Source organism: Oncorhynchus mykiss, chromosome 28 (genome assembly GCF_013265735.2).
Source record: "Oncorhynchus mykiss isolate Arlee chromosome 28, USDA_OmykA_1.1, whole genome shotgun sequence".
Lineage (NCBI taxonomy): Eukaryota > Metazoa > Chordata > Actinopteri > Salmoniformes > Salmonidae > Oncorhynchus > Oncorhynchus mykiss.
Genome location: NC_048592.1, coordinates 10702765 through 10711980, shown reverse-complemented (window position 1 = coordinate 10711980; position 9216 = coordinate 10702765).

Below are 9216 nucleotides of genomic sequence, written 5' to 3'. Positions count from 1 at the left end.
GGACAGATTGAGTACTGACCTCTGATGACCAGAGAGAGTCTGGGAGGGAGGAAGGAAGGAGGAATTAGAATTAGGAAAGGAAGGTTGCGTTAAAAAGACGAGGGCAAAATAAGTTAACAGTGTGACACACACTGCTTCCAATATGTCCTTCATTCGACTCACCGCAACTTCACCCTTCAGCCAGTACTCCACAGATGCACAGCTCCATCCCAACACCCCACAAGGTCACCTTCCGGGTCAAAGGTCACACAGTTCAGAGGTCTAGGGCTCGACAGGGCTGTGACCAGACTGGCCTTGGAAGATGCATCCAGAGATGCCGTCACAACTGATCACCTGTGACCTCACTTCCTGTTAACGGCCAAGCGATTGTGCAATTTGAAACTCACATATAGTCCTTTCCTAGTTTGTCAGGTCAGTGACATATTGTACATATTGTAGCCAGTGCACAGCAGAGAGGAGGAGGAAGAGAAGGACAGATTGAGTACTGACCTCTGACGACCAGAGAGAGTCTGGGAGGGAGGAAGGAAGGAGGAATTAGAATTAGGAAAGGAAGGTTGCGTTAAAAAGACGAGGGCAAAAGAAGTTAACAGTGTGACACACATCTCTGCTTCCAATATGTCCTTCATTCGACTCACCGTCGGATTGATCCATCCCTCTGTCACGGCCCAAATGACCTCCTGGCTCTGACCAACTGGGAGCAGGGAACGTAGTGCGTCCCACTGGTTTTCTATAACAGCTTTTCATCTCCTCTTTTATCATTCTCTCCTCTGCAGGCAAGAGGTTTGAGTCTGAAGGTATTGGCTCATCGGACTCTTCAGGTAATATAATTTATAATTTTCTACCTGTTTCTATCTGTATAGCAAAGTCTCTCTAGATATTCCTCAGACAGAAAACCCTGAGTTAAGTCTTCCTCTCCTTTTCCTGTAAGAGGAGGAGGAAGAGAAGGACAGATTGAGTACTGAGCCTGACTTTAGGATTGGTCAGAGCCAGGAGGTCATTTGGGCCGTGACAGAGGGATGGATCAATCCAGCTGCAGAAGAACAAGAAAGAGATGGACTGTGTTTATGTTCAATTTCCTACCATTCTCCATTCAACAGGGTATAATCACTAATTTCCTCCCTTAATGACACAAACAGGGAAGCAAACTTACCAAATAAGTTGCAGAAAAACTCCTGTAAACAACAAGCTAATACTTTTCAATTCAATGATGCGTGGTCAGTGTCCAGAGTAGCAAGATACAGTATTATTCCCACATGTACCTGTGCTATATCTGGCTACAGAAAAAAACAGGTGCGCTCACAGTCTGTTTATTTCCTCTATGGACACCGTAGGACTTATTAATGATCATATGATCACATGCTATTCCCGGGAGAGGCTATGGGCGTCTTTATGTTGTTTCTGTCAGTAAGCATGTTGAGAAGGGCCTGTAAGTAAGCATTAAGTAAGCATTTCACCGTTAGTCTACACCTGTTGTTTACAAAACATGTGGCAAATAAAATGTGATTTGATTTGAAATAACAAAATTTGATTAAATCACATGAAGGACAAAACACTCACTATACAGAAAAGGATTAGACTATACATATGCATCATTTAGTTTACCTAAGTTACTGGGTAAACAATATGAAAAGGATTAGACTATATGTACATAAGTTTACATACGTTACTGGGTAAACAATATGCCAAGCAATATGCCAAACGGTCAAATGCATTTGGTATTGACCCGACGATTGGTGTCTGGGGTACTTGCTCAGATTAAGCCTCTCAAATGGCCAGTTTAGAAATCCCCTACAATAACCCATGTGCAGCCTGCAATATGTATTACATTTCATTCACACTTAGACAGTCAACAAAGTTGAATTTGTTTGGTGACAAATATAACAGACAAGACACATTGTGGGCCATAACATTACAGTTCCATCTAGATAAGCTATATAGATTAGCTATATTGTCGCAAGTAGGATATTATATATTTATTTGCATTCGAAATTTGGATCACATGTATGCAATTGGATTGTAAGGATAAAGATGTATTTACAGTGCCTTCAGAAAGTATTCATACCCCATGAATTGTTCCACATTTCATTGTGTTACAGCCTAAATTCAAAATGGATTAACTAGATTTTTTTAACCCATCTACACACAATAACAAATAATGACAAAGTGAACACGTTTAGAAATGTTTGCAAATTAATTGAAAATGAAAAACAGAAAATGCTTTGGTTCTGACTTCAAGTGTAGTTGGTTAGGCAAAGCGAGAGGGATAACCAAGAGGAAACTGCTCCCACAGTTTTGCTTCGGTACTGCAGTTTATTTTACGCCCGGGCCAGAAAGACCATTTCCATAATGGCCACGTAGAGAAGTCAGATTTGAAAATTCTTAGCAAGACAGTTTAGTCATTACCTTTGTGCACAAAACATCCATTGTATTATTAGTGGCCCAAAATTTGTATCACTTACTGCCGAAGATATTAACATTTTATATTCATCCAATGTCTGCCATGTTTTTGGATGACGTGATGACTTCGTTGTTGTTTTCAAGATTACCTTAAAAACAATTTTCTTAAGAGACAAAGACCAGGTCGCACATGCCCTTAATGCTATAACTGCATTTTATATTGCATCAGGATTAAAACTGAATGTTTCTAAATGTGAAATCTTATGTTTATTTGACTCTGATGATAAAGAAATTGAAAATATTCCTGCAAAGGACTGTGTTACATATTTAGGAATACATCTGTCAAAAAACCACTAAGTCAGACAACATTTGAATTTCTCTCCTAAAATTAAGAGAACTAAAAATATATTTAATAATTGGCTACAAAGAGATCTTTCTATACTTGGGAGAGTACTTCTGTCCAAGGCAGAGGGACTGTCTCGTTTTGTGTACCCCTCATTATCGTTATGTGTAAATCCAGCTACTTGTAAAGAGATCAATAAGACCTTTCTTGACTTCATCTGGAAAAATAAGTCTCACAAACTAAAAAAATATGTCCTTTCTAACCAAAGAGCTGAAGACGGTCTAGAAGTGTTGGACTTTGTTGACATAAATAACACTTTCAAGATAAACTGGTTGAACATTTTTTTTGCTCGATACTGATTCAATGTGGTATTTCATTCCAAATAATGTGTTTAATAAATTGGGAGGCCTTCAATTTTTACTGAAATGTAATTATATTCCTGAAAAATTACCTGCTAAATTGGCTAGGTTTCACCAGCAAGCTTTACTGGCCTGGAAAATATGTTTCCTGCACAATTTTTCCCCTCATAAAGCTCTTTTGTGGAATAATTCAGACATAACTGTAAGGAATAAGTCATTGTTCTACCCCAGCAGGCATGAGAGGAATATTGACTTTGACCTTGATATTTTCAACAACAAGGGTAATATTCTCACATATGAACAATTTCTAACATTGAAAGAGTTTCCAATACCTTTCAGAGAGTTTATTTCTGTGATCAAAGCCGTTCCCAGTGGTCTAACTACACTTATGAAAAGTCATCTTAATTTTGGGAATGATCACAAAGTTTATCCAGAACTCAGATTGGAAGGCGTGGGCTTACTTGAGAAATGTTGTTGTAATAAATATATAAGACAAATTCTTCATTCACAAAACCAACTTACACGAGGAAAGTTTTTCTGGAACATGCTTATTCCTGACATTGTCTGGAAAAATGCATGGTTAAGACCTTACAAATACTGTATACCAAACAAAGTTAAGGAAGTGCACTTCAACATTTTGCATAAGATATATCCATGTAATTCTATGATGTCCAAATTTGTGGCTATTGATGATATCTGCGTTTTCTGTGAAAAAGAAGGTGAGAATCTGTCTCACTTGTTCTTTGAATGTAAATTTGTGTCCGAATTTTGGGAAAACCTTGCAAAGTACTTATTTACCATTATGAACACTGCCTATAATTTTAACATAAAATATATAATATGTTACTATTGCAATGATAACAAAACCACTGAAATGATTGTTAATGTTTTTATTCTTGTTGCCAAATACTTTATACACAAACAAAAATTCCAAAATTCTATACCAAAATTACACATTTTTCTGATTGAATTTAATTAACTTACTAAAACACTAACCCTAGTGAATAACAAAAATAATAATTTCTTCGTGAATCATTATAATAAAATATTTTCAGAGTGAATATAATTGCACTTAAATTGTTTCTTTTTTGTATTTTATTTATATTTTTTGTATGTTTGAGCATTGTTAATACCTGTGTTTGGTTTGCTAGACATGTTTGATGTAAGTAGATTTTTGTATTATGAATAATACAAAATAATAAAACATATTAAAAAAATTACCTTAAAAACAATGGTCGGACATCTTGGATGCAGTCTCCAGTTCGTATTAGTTTATACTTCAGTGGGGGATAACTGGGCCCAAAAATCTGTCTTCTCCAGCAGGTGGCGTTTTCATTTTTTTTGCTCACCAAGCAAGGAGATTTTGTATGGAGATCAATGAGTGTCGAATTTGGTTAACTAAAAATGGCTTATTTGCTACAGGGCCTTAAAAAAGTATCCACACACCTTGACTTCTTCCACATTTTGTTGTGGTACAGCCTGATTTTTAAAATAGATTTTTTTTGTCACTAGCCTATACACAATAACCCACAACGTCAAAGTGGAATTATATTTTTCGATTAAAAAAATTAATTAATTAAAAATGTAAAGCTGAAATGTCTTGAGTCAATAAGTATTCAACCCCTTTGTTATGGTAACCCTAAATAAGTTCAGGAGTAAACATTTGCTTAACAAGTCATATAAGTTACATGGACTCACTCTTGTGTGCAACAATAGTGTTTAATAACATGATTTTTTGAATGACCACCTCATCTCTGTACCCTACACATACAATTATCTGTAAGGTCCCTCAGTCTAGGAGTGAATTTCAAACACAGATTCAACCACAAAGACCAGGGAGGTTTTCCCATGCCTCACAAAGAAAGGCACCTATTGGTAGATGGGTAAAACATAAAAAAGCAGACATTGAATATCCCTTTGAGCATGGTGAAGTTATTAATTACACGTTGGATGGTGCATCAATACACCCAGTCACTATAAAGATTCATGCGTCCTTCCTAACTTAATTGCCGGAGAGGAAGGAAACTGCTCAGGATTTCACCATGAGGCCAGTGACAGAGTTTAATGGCTGTGATCAACAACATTGTAGTTACTCCACAATACGAACCTAATTGGCAGAGTGAAAGGAAGAAAGCTTGTACAGAATAGCAATGAACTTTTTGTCTTGAATACAAAGTTATGGTTGGAGCAAGTCCAATACAACACATTACTGAGTACCACTCTCCATATTTTCAAGAATAGGGGTGGCTGCATCATGTTATGGGTGTGCTTGTAATAGTTAAGGACTGGTGAGTTTTTCAGGATAAAAAAAGAAGCGGAATGGAGCTAAGCACAGGTAAAATCCTAGAGGAAAACCTGGTTCAGTCTGCTTTCCACCAGACACTGGGAGATGATTTCACCTTTCAGCATGACAATAATCAAAAACACAAGGCCAAATCTACACTGGAGTTGCTTACTGAGAAGACAGGGAATGTTCCTGAGCGGCCAAGTTACAGTTTTGACTTAAATCTGCTTGAAAATCTATGGCAAGACCTGAAAATGGTTGTCTAGCAATGATCAACAACCAAATTGACAAAGTTTGAAAGCTCTTAGAGACCTACCTGGTAAGACTCACAGTTGTAATCACTGCCAAAGGTGATTCTAACATGTATTGACTTAGGGGATTGAATACTTATCTAATCAAGATATACAGTATTAGTGTTTTATTTTTCATATTTCTTTAACAAATGTTAGAATTTTTCTTCAACTTTGACATTAGAGTATTTTGTGTAGACCGTTAACTTTGGGAAAGGTTGGGTGCTAGTGTCCCATCTCGACAACATCCGGTGAAATTGCAGAGCGCAAAATTCAAAATACAAACATCGTAATATTAAACATTCATGAAAATACAAGTGTCATACTGTAAGGGTTTTCCTGTGGTGAAGTAGAGGCGGACCAAAACGCAGCGTGATTATATTGATTCATGTTTAATAAAAACTGATAAACATGAACACTACAAAACAATAAACGTGGAAAACCAAAAACAGCCCTGTCTGGTGCAAAACACAGAGACAGGAACACTCACCCACCAACACACAGTGAAACCCAGGCTACCTAAGTATGATTCTCAATCAGAGACAACTAATGACACCTGCCTCTGATTGAGAACCATTCTAGGCCGAAACATAGAAATACCCAAATCATAGAAAAACAAACATAGACTGCCCACCCAACTCACGCCCTGACCATACTAAATAAATACAAAACAAAGGAAATAAAGGTCAGAACGTGACACATACATCATTTAAAATCTTAACTTCTTGATAATCCAGCTGCTTTGTCAGATTTAAAAAATGCTTTACGGCGAAAGCATACCATGCAATTATCTGAGGACAGCGCCCAGCATACAAAAGCATTAAAAACATTTTCCAAACCAGCAGAGGCGTCACAAAAGTCAAAAACAGCGATAAAATAAATCACTTACCTTTGAAGATCTTCCTCTGTTTGCAATCCCAAGGGTCCCAGCTACACAACAAATGGTAATTTTGTTCGATGAAGTCCTTCTTTATATCTCAAAAAAAGTCTGTTTAGTTGGCGCGCTTGATTCAGTAATCCACCTGATCCACTCGTTCTAAATGCATACAAAGGAATCCCAAAAGTTACCAATAAACTTTATCCAAACAAGTCACACAACATTTCTAATCAATCCTCAGGTACCCTAGTATGTAAATAAACGATCAAATTTAAGACAGAGAATAGTGTGTTCAATACAGGAGATAAATAATGAAGTGCGCGCCCTCATCCCAGTGTTGCCATCTCCTCAGTAAGGAAAGTAGCTATTGGCTGTCCTAAAAGTCACTAGAAGTCGCTAAATGAAGTCATCGCCTAATTTGCATGATTGGACATGTGCATGTAATTGTCATGGACGCTGTAGGAGAGAGGAATAACGTCGTGGGAGAGACAAAAAGTGAGTAAAAAACACCCTAAATATGTTTAGAACTACAAATGAACTTTCTTCTGTCGATTCTTGTTTTTTTATGTCACAATTCCAAATCTCCTCCTTTATCCGGGCTTGGGACCGGCAAAAGTGACCCAAAAGAGACACTCTGGCGGAGTTACTTATTTTTATTTTTATTTTTTTTGTTTTTTTTGTCTAGTTTTCTTCATTTGGTTTGCTTTTTAACCTTATGGTCCACTTAGGAGCCTATAGCAAGTCACAGTAAAACAACATTTTTAACCATAACATTTTTTACATTTTTTTGTATACAATCTACATTAACAATCTAAATGGACCAAAAATAGACAATAGAAAAAAAATGTAATTGGCAATGTGAGAAAATGATGGTAATTAGTCTGGCCCTAATTCAGGTTAATTGTTTTTTATTCCAGACCCCCCTCTACACACACACAGGCTGTGCTGGCTGACAGAAAGGGTGGGTCATCGTCATTTTGGTCAAGGCTCTCTATGGCAGGTTCAGCAACTGAGGGAGCTGACTTAAATGAGTAAGCAGCTGATGTGCCAAATAGCTGCAAAACATTACGAGGCAGCTGGTTCTCATAGCAAGCCTCATCAGACAGCTTCAGTCCATATCGAATATACAGGATGGAGTTAAGGGTCTTCAGCATTCAAGTGTGGCAAGGACAATACGGACACAGCAGCCATGGCAAGTTCTTGAAACGGGTTGATATCAGCTGCATCCCTGAATTTCCAAATCTCACTCCAGAAGCCAGTGTGTTTTTTGTCTCATTCCATTTACTAAGATGGATGGCACACCATTGCTGGACAATCTTGTCAATCTCTGCAGAGGAGTAGCCAAGGAGATTGACTATTTTTTATATTTCTCCAGGGCTCTTATTGTGCTTTAGAGTTTCCTCCACATTGAAAACTGACATGTACTGCAATGCTTCGATGTTGTCCGGCAGTCTCACCCTCAACTCATTAGTGAGGGAGATGGTGAAGGCTACACACCACTTCGATGTTGTCTGGCAGTCTCACCCTCAACTCATTAGTGAGGGAGATGGTGAAGGCTACACACCGCTTTCAGACATTGTTTTCATCCTCAGGCGCAAGGTGGAGCTCAGCTGCCTTTGACTCAAAAAGGTAACCAAGGTACGGTTTGGGACTGATGTATCCATCTATTGGCCCTTTGAATACATCAACATTTGCCAGTGGATTCAGCACCCAGCTGCTCACAGACTTGATCAGGCTAACTAAGCTGTCAAGTAGCTTAAGAGGATCTACTTGCTCTCCCTCAAAAGCATTGATGGCCAACTGTACCTCACCCAGCACTGACTTCACAAAAGTCAGATACAATATGTTTTGAGGATCACTGTACATGGCGTATAAAACCTCAGCCATGTAGCAGTGTTCACTGGACTCGGTGACTGCGAAATGCAGTCTAAGCTCCTCTCACTGTTCCAAAATGCATGAAACCACGGGTTCAATGGAGAGCCAACGTGTGGCACACACCTTGGTTATCTGTAAAGGTTTCTCCGACAGTTGATGTTCTCAAATATGGCCTTGTAGGCCTCCCTGTGCTTTGGAGACACTGAAAACCAGTTATAAATCTCTTGTACCAAGTACTCCACACTACGGGGGATGGTGTAATTGGAAGCATGACTTACAGCAAGCTGCAGAGAGTGGCACACACAGCGAACAAGAACCAGATATTTGAGGCCATACTCCTCCTTCAGCACTTTATGGACCCCATTGTTAATCCCCGTCATAACAAAGGCATTGTCAGTCCCTATCCCCAGGAGATTTTCTTTTTTAAGACAACACTTCTCGAGGAAAGCCACAACAGCACAGGCTATAGATTTGGCATCTCCTCCCTCCAACTCAACAAGCCCCAGAAATGTTGTCTGCTTGGTGTCACTAAAGTACCCTATCACAACCCCTAGGTACTTAGAAACACTTACATCCGTGGACTCATCGAGGAGGAGGCTGAAACGCTGGTCACCCACATCTGCAACAAACTTTTTCAGAAAGTATGGTGCTAGAACACCATTCATTATTTCTGTGCACTTTATCCTGTGCATTTTGAAGTGGGTAGCAGCAGTGGAGTCTGAGAAAGCAGCTCTACATGCTTCTCCAATGTGATCACATGCCAGCATGGAACAGTGTTCAGCGATAGCTAA